The sequence below is a fragment of the Pleurodeles waltl genome, chromosome 2_2, assembly GCF_031143425.1.
Source record: "Pleurodeles waltl isolate 20211129_DDA chromosome 2_2, aPleWal1.hap1.20221129, whole genome shotgun sequence".
NCBI lineage: Eukaryota > Metazoa > Chordata > Amphibia > Caudata > Salamandridae > Pleurodeles > Pleurodeles waltl.
The window spans coordinates 404,030,374-404,053,486 of NC_090439.1; positions in this window are offsets into that span (position 1 = coordinate 404,030,374).

Here is a 23,113-nt window from a genome sequence, read left to right on the forward strand (position 1 = left end):
GAAATTGGGGGTAACATGCCAAGAAAGATCGTACTTTCCTACAAACTTCAATACAATTTTGCAATAAAATGAACTTTATTGAGTTAGTAGGTTTTTAGTGATTCAACCACTGCTGTGGAAGTTGAGGATTGCACTTCCTCCAAGGGGACCAATTTTTGTTGTTACATAAAAACAGAAATGGAGCATTTTCTTTGAAGTCAAGTTGCTGCTTGAAAGTCAATTATTTACACCTTTTTGTCTACAGAGTTAACAAATTAAAACTAATGTTTCTAAACTCTCCTGCATAGTCAGTAAGTGGGTTGGAAATATTTTATTCATATTGTTGCCAGTAGAGATTCAAAAATATATGTTAAAAAATAAATACTCTTAGGGACAACAGGCAGAATGTTCCGCAGCTTGAGTGCCTGCCAATGACTATGCCACACACAGAATGGGTATTATGTGCCTTTATTCATTTGTGTGTAACTGCAAACTCAGCATTCTAAAACTGAATTCACTTCACCACACTCTAAAGCTTAGGTCACAGTACTACGGAGTTCATCATGAGTCAAAAGGGTTCAGTCACTAGTAACTCACACAACACTACATCTCCCTCTCTGTTCGATAAAAAAATGACATTTTTTTACAAAAATGTACACAATCATAGCTCTTTATTGAGCCTTTGTGGCTGTCTGATTGTTTGTCCCAATCGTGTCTTCAGAAACAGGGAACTGGCAATAGAAGTGTCCATGATCTGTGTTTCCGATGCAGGAGCAAAATCAGTCAGGTGGGTTTCAATCATCTTTTCAGAACCAGTCTCTATGTTGGTAGCAGTATCTGAGGAGTGATGAGCTACATGTCGGAGATGCCAGGAATCTTATGTAATCGACTTGCCAGGACATTGACAGTCATCATGTGCCCTTTACTGGTTATGACATGAAATAGTTCAGCATTGAATGGAGCATCAGACTTACGGTTTCCCAACTGACAGACAAGCACTCTGTTTGATTAAAAAAATTACAAATATATACACAATCATAGTTCTTTATTGAGCCACCGTGGCTCTCTGAATGTTCGTCCTGATCATGTCTCCAGAAACTGGGAACTGGCAATAGACGTGTCCATGATCTATATTTGCGATGTAGGAGCAACAGCATTCAGGGGGGTTTCAATCATCTTTTCAGAACCAGTCACTATGTTGACAGACGTATCTGAAGAGTGGTGAGCTACATGTTGGAAATGCCCGGAATCCTATGTAAGGGACTTTCCAGGTCATTGGGTGGTCACCATGTGTCCTTTGCCGGTTATGACATGGAATTGCTCAGCATTCAATAGAGTATCAGACATGTTTTCTCGACTCATGGAGAAGCACTCTATATCCTTTATTGAAAACAATGTCTTTTGCATGTTATCGCTTGTCTGCCAAGGCCTTCCTTTTCCTTTTACGATCCAAGTCTCGGTATGGGTTTCTTCCTCAGTACATTATCTTCTATTTTATCGTCATGGCTCTCCCAAAACATCAAACATGGCTCTCCCTGACAGTGTGCCTTCCTGTATGTGGCGCACTGTCATTTCACCTCCTTTGCCTCTGCACCCGCATCTAATCTGTGCCACAGCAGCAGTGGCAGCATATTTCCATCATCAGCACAGGGCTATGCCCCTAGTCCATTCAGTGAACACCAACTGGTGCTAGTGCAGTCCCAGAGCTGGTGCACAATCACAATGTGTTGGACTTTTTTGCTTATGCAGGGCCATCCCCAATCTTTTTGCCTGCTGCCTCCTATTTTTTCTTACCTGTTGCTGTTAGCCTTTGAACTCTGAGCACTTTACCACTGATAGCCAGTGCTAAAATGTATATGCTCTCTGTGTAAAATTGTATGTAATTGGTTTATTCATGATTGGCATATTTGATTTACTAGTAAGTCTCTAGTAAAGTGCACTAGAGGTGCCAGGGCCTGTAAATCAAATGCTACTAGTGGGCCTGCAGCACTGGTTGTGCCACCCACATATGTAGCTCTATAATCATGTCTCAGACCTGCCACTGCAGTGTCTGTGTATGCAGTTTTAACTGTAAATTCGACTTGGAAAGTGTACCCACTTGCCAGGCCTAAACCTTCCCTTTTCTTACATGTCAGACACCCCTAAGGTGGGCCCAAGGTAGCCCCAAGGGCAGGGTGCAGTGTATGGTTAAGGTAGGACATATAGGGGGTCATTCCGGCCCCGGCGGTCCGGATGCGGGAGCACCGCCAACAGGCTGGCGGTGCTCTTCAGGACATTCTGACCGTGGCGGTTCAGCCGCGGTCAGAACAGGAAAACCGGCGGTCTCCCGCTGGTTTTCCGCTGTCCTGCAGAATCCTCGATGGCGGCACAGCTTGCTGCGCCGCCATGGGGATTCTGACACCCCATACCGCCATCCTGTTCCTGGCGGGTCGCCCGCCAGGAACAGGATGGCGGTATGGGGTGTTGTGGGGCCCCTGGGGGGCCCCTGCAGTGCCCATGCAAATGGCATGGGCACTGCAGGGGCCCCCGTAAGAGGGCCCCACTTTGTATTTCAGTGTCTGCTTTGCAGACACTGAAATACGCGAAGGGTGCCACTGCACCCGTCGCACATACCCACTCCGCCGGCTCCATTCGGAGCCGGCTTCCTCGTGGGGAGGGGTTTCCCGCTGGGCTGGCGGGCGGCCTTCTGGCGGTCGCCCGCCAGCCCAGCGGGAAAGCCAGAATGGCCTCCCCGGTCTTTCGACCGCGGAGCGGCCATATGGAGGCTCCCTCCAGGCGGGCGGCGACCGCCGCCCGCGGGGGTCGGAATGACCCCCATAGTAATGTGGTTTATATGTCCTGACAGTGAAATATTGTTAAATTCGTTTTTCACTGTTGCAAGGCCTGTCCCTCTCATAGGTTAACATGGAGGCTACCTTTAAACCTGATTAAAGTGTAGATTCCCATTGGGAGTGGATGGACATGTGGAGTTTGGGATCTCTGAGCTCACAATTTAAAAATACATCTTTTAGTAAAGTTGATTTTAAGATTGTGCATTTGAAAATGCCATTTTTAGAAAGTGAGCATTTTCTTGCTTATACCATTTCTGTGACTCTGCTTGTTTGTGGATTCCCTGTCTGTGTCAGTTTGACAGTTGGGCTGGTTGCACCTCACACTAGACAGTGACACAAAGGGAGCTGTGGTGTAGCCTGCATATCCTGATGAGCAATCTGTGCTAGGAGGGAGGGGAGGAGTGGTCATTCACACCTGAAAGGGCTGTGCCTGCCCTCACACAATGCAGTCTCCAACCCCCTGGTGAGTGTCTGGGGCCTGGCCTGGGCAAGGCAGGATTTCACATTCCAAAGAGTCTTTACTTTGAAGTAGGCCTACTTCAAAGGAGAAATTGGGTATAAAAAGTGCACCCAAAACCACAGACTTTAGAAACACTTCTGGAACCAAGAGGAACCTCTGCCTGGAGAAGAGCTGAATAGCTGAGAAAGAAGAGCTGCCCTGCCTGTGACTGTGCTTTGTGGCGCTATCCTGCAGTTGCTAATTCTGCCAGACTAAGAGGGCAAAGACTGGACTTTGTGTGCCTTCCATCTTGAGAAGAAATCTCCAAGGGATTGATCTAGAGCTTGCCTCCTGTTGTTTAAAGTCTCAGGGACACCAAAGACTTCTCTCTGCCAGCACCTGGAGTCTCTGGAGAGACTCCTACTCTGCCCTGTGGTGCCCATCCAGTTCCTGGGACCCTGAAATGAGAAGCTGGCAGCCTAAAGACAAGAAAATCCACGCACAGGACGCCGTGCGGGGAAAAGATTGATACGAATCCGATCTGCGGCTGAAAAAACGATGCGCCACCGGCTCTGCAGCTGAGAAGCGACGCTTGCAGGAAACGCGACCGAAGAATCGACGCACAGAGCAGGAGAAACGACGTGAAGCGTCGCTGACGGAGGCTGGGAGATCACAACCTGCGCTGCGGGATTTTCAGATCATCGTGCTGCTGGATTTTTTACTCAAGCACCGCCGTGCGGAGTTATTTTTGACGCACACCCTCCCGTGCGGGGTTATTTTTGATGCACACCAGGTACATTTTCACTCTAGCAGCGCTAGTGTGTTTTTAAAACTACTTAAAGACTCTTTTTGATTTTTAATTGATAACTTGACTTGTGTATGGTGGATTTTTGTCGTTTTGGTCTTGTTTTGTTTAGGTAAATATTTCCTATATTTCTAAACCTGTGTTGTGTCATTTTGTAGTGTTTCATTAAGTTACTGTGTGGGTTGGTACAAATACTTTACACCTAGCACTCTGAAGTTAAGCCTACTGCTCTGCCAAGCTACCAAGGGAGTAAGCAGGGGTTAGCTGAGGGTGATTCTCTTTTACCCTGACTAGAGTGAGGGTCCTTGCTTGAACAGGGGGTAACCTGACTGTCAACCAAAGACCCCATTTCTAACACAATGTATACCTGGGGAGCTTTATAGGAGACAGCCAATGACATTTTCTCACTGCATGCTGTAGGGTACTGGGTCTTGCTACCTGCATGAGTCCAAGATGTACCTTTGGAGCAGGATATGTTTTAGACTAATATTACCTGCAAAGATAGTGGCAGCCACTCCATGTCATATGTCTCACAAGATGCCTGGTGGTTTTTGTCATCCTTGGGTAACATGAGAACTGCATTTGTGCTGCACCCTCAGTTCCACACAATACACAATGGCTACACATTTTGAATATGACCAGTGGGTGTTAGTCTGATTAATGAGGAAGACCATTTGTGATCATGGAACCCTGCAAAATGTACCTGGTCCATTCATGATGTGCTGAACTGGGACAGATGATCACACTGTATTCAGGGTCTTACAATCTCAGTTATTCCACAGAAAAACAGGAACAAAATGCCCAATCTCCACTATAATTCACCATAGGCCTGGAGAGGCACATCAAATGTGCAACTGCCAAATATGTCAGCTATGAACATGGACTATTTATGTCTCAATACTGGTCCACTTGTCACATTGTGTATCTATGTCAGACATATGGCCACAATGCCATATGATTTGTCACACACACACATACAAGGGGGCTGGTTCACAAGGAGCATCTTCCCATGGACAGAGACCACACAGTTGTAGGTGATTCCCTGCACTTGGGTCAGGATCACTACACTGTGAAATCTCATAGCAGGAATTTCCTCCTAATTACATGTACTTACCCTCTGATTTGGCACCTTCACCCCAAGCGGCGGGGACGTCTCTCACATGCAGACATCTGATCTCGAGAGTCAATTAAGCCCTAAGAGATGTTTTCCATGCTAATCCCTCACATTTCCACATGACATAATGAATGGCCAATCGTTTGACTCTTGGCAACAGCTGTTATTTACAGACATCATGTATGACTTACAAAGTAAGCTCAGGATTGCATATGTGGACAGAGTGTTGAAAGTCAACCAGCTGGTCACTCACCTGCATACCCTGCCATCAGTTTTGTACAATGGCCCTGTTGCCCAGATTCAGAACTAGCTGACTGTACAGAGGTAATGTGTAAGCTATGATTTAATGCTATGTTGTGAAAAACACAACAGTGAGCTATGATCTTCCTCATAACTAGAGGGGAGTACATCAGCACACTCCCTGTAAGGTTGAGACAACTGAATCTTTTCTTCAGGAGTCAAACACAGCACTCAATGTTGGGTTGTGTACACCTTTGTGCCTATTGTACATCTGCTGAGGTACAATGGTTGCACATCTGTGAGGAGATGAGAGTGCCTATAGAGCATCACCTGAAGAAGGAAATAGAGTAATAATTGTAAATGTCCCTCATGTATCTGTACAGTACGGGGTGTGGTCGAACGCCATGACGGTGGACCAATTTCACCAATTCAGATTGGCATACTGGAACACCTTTATAATTCCCTAGTATATGGTACTGAGGTACCCAGGGTATTGGGGTTCCAGGAGATCCCTATGGGCTGCAGCATTTCTTTTGCCACCCATAGGGAGCTCTGACAATTCTTACACAGGCCTGCCACTGCAGCCTGAGTGAAATAACGTCCACGTTATTTCACAGCCATTTTACACTGCACTTAAGTAACTTATAAGTCACCTATATGTCTAACCTTTACCTGGTAAAGGTTAGGTGCAAAGTTACTTAGTGTGTGGGCACCCTGGCACTAGCCAAGGTGCCCCCTCATTGTTCAGGGCAAATTCCCCGGACTTTGTGAGTGCGGGGACACCATTACACGCTTGCACTACACATAGGTCAATACCTATGTGAAGCTTCACAATGGTAACTCCGAATATGGCCATGTAACATGTCTATGATCATGGAATTGCCCCCTCTATGCCATCCTGGCATTGTTGGCACAATCCCATGATCCCACGGGTCTCTAGCACAGACCCGGGTACTGCCAAACTGCCTTTTCAGGGGTTTCACTGCAGCTGCTGCTGCTGCCAACCCCTTAGACAGGTTTCTGCCCTCCTGGGGTCCAGCCAGGCTTGGCCCAGGATGGCAGAACAAAGGACTTCCTCAGAGAGAGGGTGTTACACCCTCTCCCTTTGGAAAAACGTGTTAAGGCAGGGGAGGAGTAGCCTCCCCCAGCTTCTGGAAATGCTTTCATGGGCACAGATGGTGCCCATTTCTGCATAAGCCAGTCTACACCGGTTTAGGGACCCCTCAGCCCTGCTCTGGCGCAAAACTGGACAAAGGAAAGGGGAGTGACCACTCCCCTGCCCTGCACCTCCCCTGGGAGGTGCCCAGAGCTCCTCCAGTGTGCTCCAGACCTCTGCCATCTTGGAAACAGAGGTGCTGCTGGCACACTGGACTGGTCTGAGTGGCCAGGGCCAGCAGGTGACATCAGAGACTCCTTCTGATAGGCTCCTTCAGGTGTTGCTAGCCTATCTTCTCTCCTAAGTAGCCAAACCCTCTTTTCTGTCTATTTAGGGTCTCTGCTTTGGGGATTTCCTTAGATAACGAATGCAAGAGCTCATCAGAGTTCCTCTGCATCTCTCTCTTCACCTTCTGCCAAGGAATCGACTGCTGACCGCGCTGGAAGCCTGCAAAACTGCAACAAAGTAGCAAAGACGACTACTGCGACATTGTAACGCTGATCCTGCCGCCTTCTCGACTGTTTTCCTGGTGGTGCATGCTGTGGGGGTAGTCTGCCTCCTCTCTGCACTAGAAGCTCCGAAGAAATCTCCAGTGGGTCGACGGAATCGGGGTGGGCTATTTTTCTAACCCTCACTGTTTTCTTACAGTCCCAGCGACCCTCTCCAAGGTCACATAGGTTTGGGGTCCATTCGTGGTTCGCATTCCACCTTCTAGAGTATATGGTTTGTGTTGCCCCTATCCCTATGTGCCCCCATTGCGTTCTATTGTGACTATACATTGTTTGCACTGTTTTCTATTGCTATTACTGCATATTTTGGTATTGTGTACATATATCTTGTGTATATTTGCTATCCTCACACTGAGGGTACTCACTGAGATACTTTGGCATATTGTCATAAAAATAAAGTACCTTTATTTTTAGTATATCTGTGTATTGTGATTTCTTATGATATTGTGCATATGACACTAGTGGTACTGTAGGAGCTTCACTCATCTCCTAGTTCAGCCTAAGCTGCTCTGCTAAGCTACCATTATCTATAAGCCTAAGCTGCTAGACACCCTATACACTAATAAGGGATACCTGGGCCTGGTGCAAGGTGTAAGTACCCCTTGGTACTCACTACAAGCCAGTCCAGCCTCCTACACCTTGTCAAACTTTTCATAAGTACATTGAAGAAAGCTGTTCAACATGCTGTGTTGGAAAAATGTGACCTTAAAACCATCTTGAATTCTACCCTGCAAATTTACCGTTAGACTCCTCACTTGACCACAGAGAATTTCACAGGGCACTTCATTCATTGTTATGGGGCTCACTTTCCCACACTGCACCTATTTTAATCTCTATTGTGGTGCAGACAGAGAAATTCTGTCCCATGTACGATCATCCCCCAGTCATCAATGTAGACAGCAGCATGCATCCGTTAACCTGGGCCCACATAATACCAGGACCACCTAGCAAACACCCTCTCACTGTGCATATCCATATCAGTATCACAGACTTTGTGGGTGCCTTGTCCGCAGATCCTTCAGCCATGTTGGGTGTGGTTTGTTCAACAGTGCAACGGGATGGCAGGGGATCCTGCTTGGAGGTGAACTTGACTCAGAATGACCATGAAATGGATGTCAGCCCCTTCATATGTTGAAGGGGATTTTAGAGTGCTTTTTACTACTGATGGTGGATGAAATTCCAAAACACAGATCTGAGCCTGAGTCACAATGGTCCCCTGCACTGGGATGTCTCATTGTGGAGATTGTGTCCCAAGCGCAATGACTGAGGGGTCTATGCACTAGTACGTGGGCTGTGAGCATGGCCAGACTGTCCAGGTGGGTAATTGGGCATCTGCCAGGGTGGCTGGAGGGGTGGGGCAGGTCTCATTACTGTGTTTTGGTTCAGAACTGGCACTGTACTATCTGCACCAGTTATAAAGCAGCAATCCTGCAGAATCCACACACTTGCATTTACAGTCTCTGTGTTGGGGCTGGTATGACAAACTTGCTGGTTCTGCTATGGGTTCTTAGTCTTTCTCTGTACCACTGGCTCTTGGTGTACTTGGTACTCTGTGTCCAGGGATTGACATCACTACCTGCACCTACTTTGGTGATACAGTACAGTTTACGTAGATGTAAGCAAGATATATTGACCACATGTACCATAATGCAATGCAAAGTGCCATACTGTGTTGGGAAGTGCTGTAGTGTAGAGTGTAACTACAAAACCTTCCCTTCCTCTCTTATTATTTCTGCCTTTCTTACACAAGTTTGCAGATTTCACGTTTGTCTTTTTTTATTCCACACTGATTGCAGATCCTATGCCCATGTGTGGAACCTGTGCCCCACATGCAGATCCTATGCTACGAATGCGGAGCGTATGCTTTGGGTGCGAATGATCCATAGTCTGTGCATAGAATCCAGAGACGGGCCAGGACCCAATGTATTTGTCCGGGAAATGACACAGAGTAACTGCAAGGCAGGAAGATAATGACATGAATTTGCAGGCACCCATTTCATTGTCTTTCTGAGTCATCCCTCCCTACAGGAAGGATCCTCTGCCATCCTGCTGTTTTGTTTATCCTATCCACCCCCAATATGGCTGAGGGAGTTGATGGGAGGGCACCCCTTCAGCGTATGTGAATTGGACATTTTAGCTGGTGGGTGCTGGACAATTGACCTCAGCTTTATGGGGGGCCAGAGGACCAGCTGAGCAATGCAGTGTGCACCCAAATCTGGAAGGAGATTGTGTAGTGCAGTGGGCATCTACCACTGGCAGGCCAGGTCATGATGAAAGCGCTGGGATAACCTGAAAGGTTAGGCCCACTGAGAGCGCAATAACTATTGGGTCAGAACTCCCAGCCCCACCTTCACCAGCCCTACCTCACATCACCATAGAGGAGGGTCTTGGGGACAGCTCAGCCCACCCTCCATGCCCAGCTGGAAGAGTTGGAGCAGTAGAGACCTGGTAAATGTATTCTCTGCATACTGTGTCTGATAGTATGATGTGAGTGGTGAGCTGTACCAACGTGTATCACATGTCACCATGTACACATTCTGGGCAAGTACTGTACTAGTCATAAGGCTGAAAACGCTTTGGAGCGCATTGGAAACACTAACCAGAGTGCATGCTGGGACTTGTAGTGTATTTAACACTACAGGGCAAATAGGCATCACTCTTGCAATCATAAGAAAAAAAAAACTTTGCCAACACCATGACTGGTGAACCAAGGGCATTATCACTCTCGGGTATAATGCAAAGAGATGGTCCAGACACTGTCCAGTGTGGGGTCAAGAACTGTTTCTGGTGTCAAATGCTGTTAGACCTGACAGCCTTAGGGTGGTCACCCCTAACTTTTTGCCTGCTTCCCTCCACTTTTTGGACACTGTTTTTGCTGGTTTTAGGACTCTGCGCACTTTACCACTGCTAACCAGTGCTAAAGTGCATATGCTCTCTCCCTTAAAACATGGTGACATTGGATCATACTCAATTGGCTTATTTAATTTACTCATAGGTCCCTAGTAAAGTGCACTATATGTGCCCAGGGCCTGTAGATTAAATGCTACTAGTGTGCCTGCAGCACTGATTGTGCCACCCACTTCAGTAGCCACTTAACCATGTCTCAGGCCTGCCACTGCAAGGCCTATGTTTGCAGTTTCCCTGCCACTTCGACTTGGCATTTAAAAGTACTTGCCAAGCCTTAAAACTCCCCTTTCTCTTCATATAAGTCACCCCTAAGATAGGCCCTAGGTAGCCCATAGGGCAGGGTGCTATGTAGGTAAAAGGCAGGATATGAACATGTGTGTACTATGTGTCCTGGTAGTATAAAACTCCTAGGGGCATATTTATACTCCGTTTGCGCCGAATTAGCGTCGTTTTTTTCGACGCAAATTCGGCGCAAAACTAACGCCATATTTATACTTTGGCGTTAGACGCGTCTAGCGCCAAAGTATGAGGAAAGAGCGTCATTTTTTTGCGTGAACGCCTTCCTTGCGTTAATGAGATGCAAGGTAGGCGTTCCCGTCCAAAAAAATGACTGCGACACAAATGCGTTGTATTTATACTCCCGGGCAAAAATCACGCCCGGGAGTAGGCGGGGCAAAAAAACCCGCATTTGCGCCTCTTTTTAACGCCTGGGTCAGGGCAGGCGTTAAGGGACCTGTGGGCTCAAAATGAGCCCACAGCTGCCCTCCCATGCCCCCAGGGACCCCCCCTGCCACCCTTGCCCACCCCAGGAGGACACCCAAGGATGGAGGGACCCATCCCAGGGACATTCAGGTAAGTTCAGGAAAGTATAATTTTTTATTTTTTTTATATTTTTTTTTGGCATAGGGGGGCCTGATTTGTGCCCCCCTACATGCCTCAATGCCCAATGACCATGCCCAGGGGACATAAGTCCCCTGGGCATGGCCATTGGGCAAGGGGGCATGACTCCTGTCTTTACTAAGACAGGAGTCATGTAAATGGCGTCTGGGCGTCGTTAAAAATGGCGCAAATCGGGTGGAGGCGATTTTTGGCGTCAACCTCACTTGCACCATTTTAAGATGCCCTAACGCCATTTTCCCCAACGCCGGCGCTGCCTGGTGTACGTGGTTTTTTTCCACGCACACCAGGCAGCGCCGGTCTGCTAGCGCTGGCTAACGCCATTCAATAAATACGGCGCCCGCATGGCGCTTCAGAATGGCGTTAGCCGGCGCAAAACTTTTTGACGCTAAACTGCGTTAGCGCAGTTTAGCGTCAAAAAGTATAAATACGGGCCCTAATTTTTTTGTATTTTTACACTGCTGTGAGGCCTGCTCCTTTCATAAGATAGCATTAGGGCTACCCTCATATACTGTTTGAGTGGTAGACCCTGATCTGAAAGGAGTAAACTGTGATACAAAATCCTGCTTAATGGTGAAGTTGGATTTTATATTACTATTTTAGAAATGCTACTTTTAGAAAGTGAGCATTTCTCTATACTTAAATCTTTCTGTGCCTTCCAATCCACGTCTCGCTGACAGCTCCCTTGTGCATTCACCCAGACAAACCCCAAACACAAGATGCTCAGTCACACTTACATACATCTGCATGTTGAATGGGTCTTCCTGGGCTGGGAGGGTGGAGGGCCTGACACTTACATGTCAAAGGACAGTAGCCTGCCCTCACACAAAGGACTGCCACACCCCCTACTGGAACCCTGGCAGACAGGATGGAACTGAAAGGAGACCCTGTGCATTTCTAAGCCACTCTGTAAAGTCTCCCCCATTTCAGAGGCACATTTGGGTATTTAAACAGGCCCACTGCCCCTACCAATTTAGACACTTCTGAGGTAGAGTATTTACTTGCTCACAGACACTTCCTGGTGAAGAACCTGAACCAGAACTTGCAACCTCCAACCTGCCAAGAAGAACTGCCTGGCTGCCCAAAGGACTCACCTGACTGATTTTCTGAGAGAGACTGTTGCCTTGCTGCTCTCTGGCTGTGCTGAAGAAGTGCTCTCCAAGGGCTTGGATAGAGCTTGCCTCCTGTTCCCTGAAGTCTCAGGACCAAAAAGACTTCATTCCTGCAGGAAGAACTCCCTGTGCTGCGAAAATCGATGCTCAGCCTGCCAGAAACAACGCACAGCCTACATTGCGGTGAGAAAATCGCAGCAGGCCGAACTGGAATGACGCAGCCTGACTTCGCAAGGAGAAGATTGACGCAGTGCCAGCGTAGCAACCAGATATTCAACGCATGGCCCACTGAAGAGACGCAAAGCTGAGCCAGAACGATGCAGCCCGACTTCCTGAGAGGAATCGACGCAGCGTGTGTTGTAGAAATTTCCACGCATCGCCCACCAGATCTACGCAGCCCCTGTGACTTCATCCTGCCAGCTCTGGATTTCAACGCATCATCCCCGGGGCGTCCGAAAACACGGCGAACCGAAGAGGAATCCAGTCTAAGGGCTGGAAATCAACGCAAAGCCTGCCCTGCATTAAAACTCGACAACCCATCACATTTGGGTGCCAGAAAAATAGACGCACACCTCTTTGTTTTCCACACATCTCCTCCCCTGCAGTCCCTTGTGAAAAATTTGAATGCAAAAGACATACTTGTGTACTTGGAGTAAAGGCTGACTTTGGGATACTTATCTCACACAAAATGGTATCAACATTTCAAAAGAAAACAAATGTACATGTCTTCATAACAGGGACTCATATATCCTATGCACCACTTAGCTAGCTGAGCCAACCTTGCACAAGTGTCAACTGGCATACAGCACTAACAGGCAGTCTTGACATGCCAAAGGAGGCACATGCCATGTAGATTGGCTGAGATTTTCAGGGACCCTCTAATACATAGACTTGAAGCCGGGCAAAGGTAGGAACCATAGCCTAGCTTTAACATGTACACCCATTCAAGCATTAACCCCTTCGCTGCCAGGCCTTTTCCCCCTCCTGTGCCGAACCTTTTTTTGGCTATTTGGAGCAGTTCGCGCTTAGGCCCTAATAACTTTTTGTTCACATAAGCTACCCACGCCAAATTTGCCTCCTTTTTTTCCAACATCCTAGGGATTCTAGAGGTATCCAGACTTTGTGGGTTCCCCTGAAGGAGGCCAAGAAATTAGCCAAAATACAGTGAAAATTTCGTTTTTTTCAAAAAAATTGGAAAAAGGGGCTGCAGAAGAAGGCTTGTGGTTTTTTCCCTGAAAAGGGCATCAACAAATGGTTTGTGGTGATAAAATCACCAGCTTCCCAGCTTTGAGGAACAGGCACACTTTAATCAGAAAACCCAATTTTTCAACACAATTCTGGCATTTTACTGGGACATACCCCATTTTTATGATTTTTTGTGCTTTCAGCCTCCTTCCAGTCAGTGACAGAAATGGGCATGAAACCAATGCTGGATACCAGAAACCGCAACATTTCTGAAAAGTAGACAAAATTATGAATTCAGCAAGGGGTAATTTGTGTAGATCCTACAAGGGTTTCCTACAGAAAATAACAACTAAAAACGAAAAATATTGAAATTGAGGTAAAAAAACATCAATTTTTCTCTACGTTTTACTCTGTAACTTTTTCCTGCAATGTCAGATTTTCGAAAGCAATATACCGTTACGTCTGCTGGACTATTCTGGTTGCGGGGATATATAGAGCTTGTAGGTTCATCAAGAACTCTAGGTACCCAGAGCCAATAAATGACCTGTACCCTGCAGTGGGTTTTCATTCTATGCCGGGTATACAGCAATTCATTTGCTGAAATATAAAGAGTAAAAAATAGCTATCAAGAAAACCTTTGTATTTCCAAAATGGGGACAAGATAAGGTGTTGAGAAGCAGTGGTTATTTGCACATCTCTGAATTCCGGGGTGCCCATACTAGCATGTGATTTACATGGCATTTCTCAAATAGACGTCTTTTTTACACACTGTCTTACATTTGGAAGGGAAAAATGTAGAGAAAGACAAGGGGCAATAACACCTGTTTTGCTATTCCATGTTCCCCCAAGTCTCCCGATAAAAATGATACCTCACTTGTGTGGGTAGGTCTAGCGGCTGCGACAGGATATGCCCCAAAACACAACGTGGACACATCACAGAAAACAGAGCTGTTTTTAGCAAAGTGCCTACCTGTAGATTTTGGCCTCTAGCTCCGCCGGCACCTAGGGAAACCTACCAAACCTGTGCATTTCTGAAAACTAGAGACCTAGGGGAATCCAAGATGGGGTGACTTGTGTGGCTTGGACCAGGTTCTGTTACCCAGAATCCTTTGCAAACCTCAACATTTGGCGGAAAAAACACATATTCCTCACATTTCTGTGGCAGAAAGTTCTGGAATCTGAGAGGAGCCAAAAATGTCCTTCCATCCAGCGTTCCCCCAAGTCTCCCGATAAAAATGATACCACACTTGTGTGGGTAGGCCTAGCGGCTGCGACAGGAAACACCCCAAAACGCAACGTGGACACATCCCATTTTTTGAAAGAAAACAGAGCTGTTTTTTGCAAAGTGCCTACCTGTAGATGTTGGCCTGTACCTCAGCCGGCACCTAGGGAAACCTACCAAACCTGTGCATTTCTGAAAACTAGAGACCTAGAGGAATCCAAGATGGGGTGACTTGTGTGGCTCGGACCAGGTTCTGTTACCCAGAATCCTTTGCAAACCTCAAAATTTGGCTAAAAAAATACATGTTCCTCACATTTCTGTGGCAGACAAGTTCTGGAATCTGAGAGGAGCCACAAATTTCCTTCCACCCAGCGTTCCCCCAAGTCTCCCGATAAAAACAATACCTCACTTGTATGGGTAGGCCTAGCGCCGGGGGCAGGAAACGCCCCAAAGCGCAACGTGGACACATCCACATTTTTTAAAGACAACAGAGGTGTTTTTTGCAAAGTGCCTACCTGTAGATTTTGGCCTGTAGCTCAGCCGCCACCTAGGGAAACCTACCAAACCTGTGCATTTCTGAAAACTAGAGACCTAGGGGAATTCAAGATGGGGTGACTTGTGTGGCTCGGACCAGGTTCTGTTACCCAGAATCCTTAGCAAACCTCAAAATTTGGCTAAAAAAACACATGTTCCTCACATTTCTGTGGCAGAAAGTTCTGGAATCTGAGAGGAGCCACAAATTTCCTTCCACCCAGCGTTCCCCCAAGTCTCCCGATAAAAATGATACCTCACTTGTGTGGGTAGGCCTAGCGCCCGCGACAGCAGACGCCCCAAAGCGCAACGTGGACACATCCAATTTTTTGAAAGAAAACAGAGGTGTTTTTTGCAAAGTGCCTACCTGTAGATTTTGGCCTCTAGCTCCGCTGGCACGTAGGGAAACCTACCAAACCTGTGCATTTCTGAAAACTAGAGACCTAGGGGAATCCAAGATGGGGTGACTTGTGTGGCTCGGACCAGGTTCTGTTACCCAGAATCCTTTGCAAACCACAAAATTTGGCTAAAAAAACACATGTTCCTCACATTTCTGTGGCAGAAAGATCTGGAATCTGAGAGGAGCAACAAATTTCCTTCCATCCAGCGTTCCCCCAAGTCTCCCGATAAAAATGATACCTCACTTGTGTGGGTAGGCCTAGCGGCCGCGACAGGAGACACCCCAAAACGCAACGTGGACACATCCCATTTTCTGAAAGAAAACAGAGGTGTTTTTTGCAAAGTGCCTACCTGTAGATTTTGGCCTGTAGCTCAGCCGGCACCTAGGGAAACCTACCATACCTGTGCATTTCTGAAAACTAGAGACCTAGGGGAATCCAAGATAGGGTGACTTGTGTGGCTCGGACCAGGTTCTGTTACCCAGAATCCTTTGCAAACCTCAAAAATTTGGCTAAAAAAACACATGTTCCTCACATTTCTGTGGCAGAAAGTTCTGCAATCTGAGAGGAGCCACAAATTTCCTTCCACCCAGCGTTCCCCCAAGTCTCCCGATAAAAATGATACCTCACTTGTGTGGGTAGGCCTAGCGCCCGCGACAGGAAACGCCCCAAAGCGCAACGTGGACACATCTAAATTTTTGAAAGAAAACAGAGGTGTTTTTTGCAAAGTGCCTACCTGTAGATTTTGGCCTCTAGCTCAGCCGCCACCTAGGGAAACCTACCAAACCTGTGCATTTCTGAAAACTAGAGACCTAGGGGAATCCAAGATGGGGTGACTTGTGTGGCTCGGACCAGGTTCTGTTACCCAGAATCCTTTGCAAACCTCAAAATTTGGCTAAAAAAACACATGTTCCTCACATTTTTGTGGCAGAAAGTTCTGCAATCTGAGAGGAGACACAAATTTCCTTCCATCCAGCGTTCCTCCAAGTCTCCCGATAAAAATGGTACCTCACTTGTGTGGATAGGCCTAGCGGCCGCGACAGGAACCACCCCAAAACGCAACGTGGACACATCCCATTTTTTGAAAGAAAACAGAGGTGTTTTTTGCAAAGTGCCTACCTGTAGATTTTGGCCTCTAGCTCAGCCGGCACCTAGGGAAACCTACCAAACCTGTGCATTTCTGAAAACTAGAGACCTAGGGGAATCCAAGATGGGGTGACTTGAGTGGCTCGGACCAGGTTCTGTTACCCAGAATCCTTTGCAAATCTCAAAATGTGGCTAAAAAAAAACATGTTCCTCACATTTCTGTGGCAGAAAGTTCTGCAATCTGAGAGGAGCCACAAATTTCCTTCCACCCAGCGTTCCCCCAAGTCTCCCGATAAAAATGATACCTCACTTGTGTGGGTAGGCCTAGCGCCCGCGACAGGAAACGCCCCAAAGTGCAACGTGGGCACATCCAAATTTTTGAAAGAAAACAGAGGTGTTTTTTGCAAAGTGCCTACCTGTAGATTTTGGCCTCTAGCTCAGCCGGCACCTAGGGAAACCTACCAAAACTGTGCATTTCTGAAAACTAGAGACCTAGGGGAATCCAAGATGGGGTGACTTGTGTGGCTCGGACCAGGTTCTGTTACTAAGAATCCTTAGCAACCCTCAAAATTTGGCTAAAAAACACATGTTCCTCACATTTCTGTGGCAGAAAGTTCTGGAATCTGAGAGGAGCCACAAATTTCCTTCCACCCAGCGTTCCCCCACGTCTCCCGATAAAAATGATACCTCACTTGTGTGGCTAGGCCTAGCGCCCGCGACAGGAAACGCCCCAAAGCGCAACGTGGACACATCCAATTTTTTAAAAGAAAACAGAGGTGTTTTTTTGCACAGTGCCTACCTGTAGATTTTGGCCTGAAGCTAAAGCCGGCACCTAGGGAAACCTACCAAACCTGTGCATTTCTGAAAATTAGAGACCTAGGGGAATCCAAGATGGGGTGACTTGTGTGGCTCAGACCAGGGTCTGTTACCCAGAATCCTTTCCAAACCTCAAAATTTGGCTAAAAAAACACATGTTCCTCACATTTCTGTGGCAGAAAGTTCTGCAATCTGAGAGGAGCCACAAATTTCCTGCCACCCAGCGTTCCCCCAAGTCTCCCGATAAAAATTATACCTCACTTGTGTGGGTAGGCCTAGCGCCCGCGACAGGAAACTCTCCAAAGCGCAACGTGGACACATCCAATTTTTTGAAAGAAAACAGAGGTGTTTTTTTGCACAGTGCCTACCTGTAGATTTTGGCCTGTAGCTCAGCCAGCACCTAGAGAAATCTACCAAACCTGTGCATTTCTAAAAACTAGAGGCCTAGGGGAATCCAAGATGGGGTGACTTGTGTGGCTCGGACCAGGTTCTGTTACCCAGAATCCTTTGCAAACCTCAAAATTTGGCTAAAAAAACACATGTTCCTCACATTTCTGTGGCAGAAAGTTCTGCAATCTGAGAGGAGCCACAAATTTCCTTCCACCCAGCGTTCCCCCAAGTCTCCCGATAAAAATGATACCTCACTTGTGTGGGTAGGCTTAGCGCCCGCGACAGGAAACGCCCCAAAGCGCAACGTGGACACATCCAATTTTTGGAAATAAAACAGAGGTGTTTTTTGCAAAGTGCCTACCTGTAGATTTTGGCCAGAAGCTAAAGCCGGCACCTAGGGAAACCTACCAAACCTGTGCATTTCTGAAAACTAGAGACCTAGGGGAATCCAAGATGGGGTGACTTGTGTGGCTCGGACCAGGGTCTGTTACCCAGAATCCTTTGCAAACCTCAAAATTTGGCTAAAAAAACACATGTTCCTCACATTTCTGTGGCAGAATGTTCTGCAATCTGAGAGGAGCCACAAATTTCCTTCCACCCAGTGTTCCCCCAAGTCTCCCGATAAAAAATGATACCTGACTTGTGTGGGTAGGCCTAGCGGCTGCGACAGGATCCACCCCAAAATACAACGTGGACACATCACATTTTTTCATTGAAAACAGTGCCTACCTGTAGATTTTGGCCTCTAGCTCAGCCGGCACCAAGGGAAACCTACCAAACCTGTGCATTTCTGAAAACTAGAGGCCTAGGGGAATCCAAGATGGGGTGACTTGTGTGGCTCGGACCAGGTTCTGTTACCCAGAATCCTTTGCAAACCTCAAAATTTGGCTAAAAAAACACATGTTCCTCACATTTCTGTGGCAGAAAGTTCTGGAATCTGAGAGGAGCCACAAATTTCCTTCCACCCAGCGTTCCCCCACGTCTCCCGATAAAAATGATACCTCACTTGTGTGGGTAGGCCTAGCGCCCACGACAGGAAACGCCCCAAAGCGCAACGTGGACACATCCAATTTTTTTAAAGAAAACAGAGGTGTTTTTTGCAAAGTGCCTACCTGTAGATTTTGGCCTGTAGCTCAGCCGCCACCTAGGTAAACCTACCAAACCTGTGCATTTCTGAAAACTAGAGACCTAGGGGAATCCAAGATGGGGTGACTTATGTGGCTCGGACCAGGTTCTGTTACCCAGAATCCTTTGTAAACCTCAAAATGTGGTTAAAAAAACACATGTTCCTCACATTTCTGTGGCAGGAAGTTCTGGAATCTGAGAGGAGCCACAAATTTCCTTCCACCCAGCGTTCCCCCAAGTCTCCAGATAAAAATTATACCTCACTTGTGTGGGTAGGCCTAGCGCCCGCGACAGGAAACACCCCAAAGCGCAATGTGGACACATCCAAATTTTTGAAAGAAAACAGAGGTGTTTTTTGCAAAGTGCCTACCTGTAGATTTTGGCCTCTAGCTCAGCCGGCACCTAGGGAAACCTACCAATCCTGTGCATTTCTGAAAACTAGAGACCTAGGGGAATCCAAGATGGGGTGACTTGTGTGGCTCGGACCAGGTTCTGTTACCCAGAATCCTTTGCAAACCTCAAAATTTGGCTAAAAAAACACATGTTCCTCACATTTTTGTGGCAGAAAGTTCTGCAATCTGAGAGGAGCCACAAATTTCCTTCCATCCAGCGTTCCTCCAAGTCTCCCGATAAAAATGGTACCTCACTTGTGTGGATAGGCCTAGCGGCCGCGACAGGAACCACCCCAAAACGCAACGTGGACACATCCCATTTTTTGAAAGAAAACAGAGGTGTTTTTTGCAAAGTGCCTACCTGTATATTTTGGCCTCTAGCTCAGCCAGCACCTAGAGAAATCTACCAAACCTGTGCATTTCTAAAAACTAGAGGCCTAGGGGAATCCAAGATGGGGTGACTTGTGTGGCTCGGACCAGGTTCTGTTACCCAGAATCCTTTGCAAACCTCAAAATTTGGCTAAAAAAACACATGTTCCTCACATTTCTGTGGCAGAAAGTTCTGCAATCTGAGAGGAGCCACAAATTTCCTTCCACCCAGCGTTCCCCCAAGTCTCCCGATAAAAATGATACCTCACTTGTGTGGGTAGGCTTAGCGCCCGCGACAGGAAACGCCCCAAAGCGCAACGTGGACACATCCAATTTTTGGAAATAAAACAGAGGTGTTTTTTGCAAAGTGCCTACCTGTAGATTTTGGCCAGAAGCTAAAGCCGGCACCTAGGGAAACCTACCAAACCTGTGCATTTCTGAAAACTAGAGACCTAGGGGAATCCAAGATGGGGTGACTTGTGTGGCTCGGACCAGGGTCTGTTACCCAGAATCCTTTGCAAACCTCAAAATTTGGCTAAAAAAACACATGTTCCTCACATTTCTGTGGCAGAATGTTCTGCAATCTGAGAGGAGCCACAAATTTCCTTCCACCCAGTGTTCCCCCAAGTCTCCTGATAAAAAATGATACCTGACTTGTGTGGGTAGGCCTAGCGGCTGCGACAGGATCCACCCCAAAATACAACGTGGACACATCACATTTTTTCATTGAAAACAGTGCCTACCTGTAGATTTTGGCCTCTAGCTCAGCCGGCACCAAGGGAAACCTACCAAACCTGTGCATTTCTGAAAACTAGAGGCCTAGGGGAATCCAAGATGGGGTGACTTGTGTGGCTCGGACCAGGTTCTGTTACCCAGAATCCTTTGCAAACCTCAAAATTTGGCTAAAAAAACACATGTTCCTCACATTTCTGTGGCAGAAAGTTCTGGAATCTGAGAGGAGCCACGAATTTCCTTCCACCCAGCGTTCCCCCACGTCTCCCGATAAAAATGATACCTCACTTGTGTGGGTAGGCCTAGCGCCCACGACAGGAAACGCCCCAAAGCGCAACGTGGACACATCCAATTTTTTTAAAGAAAACAGAGGTGTTTTTTGCAAAGTGCCTACCTGTAGATTTTGGCCTGTAGCTCAGCCGCCACCTAGGTAAACCTACCAAACCTGTGCATTTCTGAAAACTAGAGACCTAGGGGAATCCAAGATGGGGTGACTTATGTGGCTCGGACCAGGTTCTGTTACCCAGAATCCTTTGTAAACCTCAAAATGTGGTTAAAAAAACACATGTTCCTCACATTTCTGTGGCAGGAAGTTCTGGAATCTGAGAGGAGCCACAAATTTCCTTCCACCCAGCGTTCCCCCAAGTCTCCAGATAAAAATTATACCTCACTTGTGTGGGTAGGCCTAGCGCCCGCGACAGGAAACACCCCAAAGCGCAATGTGGACACATCCAAATTTTTGAAAGAAAACAGAGGTGTTTTTTGCAAAGTGCCTACCTGTAGATTTTGGCCTCTAGCTCAGCCGGCACCTAGGGAAACCTACCAAACCTGTGCATTTCTGAAAACTAGAGACCTAGGGGAATCCAAGATGGGGTGACTTGTGTGGCTCGGACCAGGTTCTGTTACCCAGAATCCTTTGCAAACCTCAAAATCTGGCTAAAAAAACACATGTTCCTCACATTTTTGTGGCAGAAAGTTCTGCAATCTGAGAGGAGCCACAAATTTCCTTCCATCCAGCGTTCCTCCAAGTCTCCCGATAAAAATGGTACCTCACTTGTGTGGATAGGCCTAGCGGCCGCGACAGGAACCACCCCAAAACGCAACGTGGACACATCCCATTTTTTGAAAGAAAACAGAGGTGTTTTTTGCAAAGTGCCTACCTGTAGATTTTGGCCTCTAGCTCAGCCGGCACCTAGGGAAACCTACCAAACCTGTGCATTTCTGAAAACTAGAGACCTAGGGGAATCCAAGATGGGGTGACTTGAGTGGCTCGGACCAGGTTCTGTTACCCAGAATCCTTTGCAAACCTCAAAATGTGGCTAAAAAAAAACATGTTCCTCACATTTCTGTGGCAGAAAGTTCTGCAATCTGAGAGGAGCCACAAATTTCCTTCCACCCAGCGTTCCCCCAAGTCTCCCGATAAAAATGATACCTCACTTGTGTGGATAGGCCTAGCGGCCGCGACAGGAACCACCCCAAAACGCAACGTGGACACATCCCATTTTTTGAAAGAAAACAGAGGTGTTTTTTGCAAAGTGCCTACCTGTAGATTTTGGCCTCTAGCTCAGCCGGCACCTAGGGAAACCTACCAAACCTGTGCATTTCTGAAAACTAGAGACCTAGGGGAATCCAAGATGGGGTGACTTGAGTGGCTCGGACCAGGTTCTGTTACCCAGAATCCTTTGCAAACCTCAAAATGTGGCTAAAAAAAACATGTTCCTCACATTTCTGTGGCAGAAAGTTCTGCAATCTGAGAGGAGCCACAAATTTCCTTCCACCCAGCGTTCCCCCAAGTCTCCCGATAAAAATGATACCTCACTTGTGTGGGTAGGCCTAGCGCCCGCGACAGGAAACGCCCCAAAGCGCAACGTGGGCACATCCAAATTTTTGAAAGAAAACAGAGGTGTTTTTTGCAAAGTGCCTACCTGTAGATTTTGGCCTCTAGCTCAGCTGGCACCTATTGAAACCTACCAAACCTGTGCATTTCTGAAAACTAGAGACCTAGGGGAATCCAAGATGGGGTGACTTGTGTGGCTCGGACCAGGTTCTGTTACCAAGAATCCTTAGCAACCCTCAATATTTGGCTAAAAAACACATGTTCCTCACATTTCTGTGGCAGAAAGTTCTGGAATATGAGAGGAGCCACAAATTTCCTTCCACCCAGCGTTCCCCCACGTCTCCCGATAAAAATGATACCTCACTTGTGTGGGTAGGCCTAGCGCCCGTGACAGGAAACGCCCCAAAGCGCAACGTGGACACATCCAATTTTTTAAAAGAAAACAGAGGTGTTTTTTTGCAAAGTGCCTACCTGTAGATTTTGGCCTGAAGCTAAAGCCGGCACCTAGGGAAACCTACCAAACCTGTGCATTTCTGAAAATTAGAGACTTGGGGAATCCAAGATGGGGTGACTTGTGTGGCTCAGACCAGGGTCTGTTACCCAGAATCCTTTCCAAACCTCAAAATTTGGCTAAAAAAACACATGTTCCTCACATTTCTGTGGCAGGAAGTTCTGGAATCTGAGAGGAGCCACAAATTTCCTTCCACCCAGCGTTCCCCCAAGTCTCCAGATAAAAATTATACCTCACTTGTGTGGGTAGGCCTAGCGCCCGCGACAGGAAACACCCCAAAGCGCAATGTGGACACATCCAAATTTTTGAAAGAAAACAGAGGTGTTTTTTGCAAAGTGCCTACCTGTAGATTTTGGCCTCTAGCTCAGCCGCCACCTAGGGAAACCTACCAAACCTGTGCATTTCTGAAAACTAGAGACCTAGGGGAATCCAAGATGGGGTGACTTGTGTGGCTCGGACCAGGTTCTGTTACCCAGAATCCTTTGCAAACCTCAAAATTTGGCTAAAAAAACACATGTTCCTCACATTTT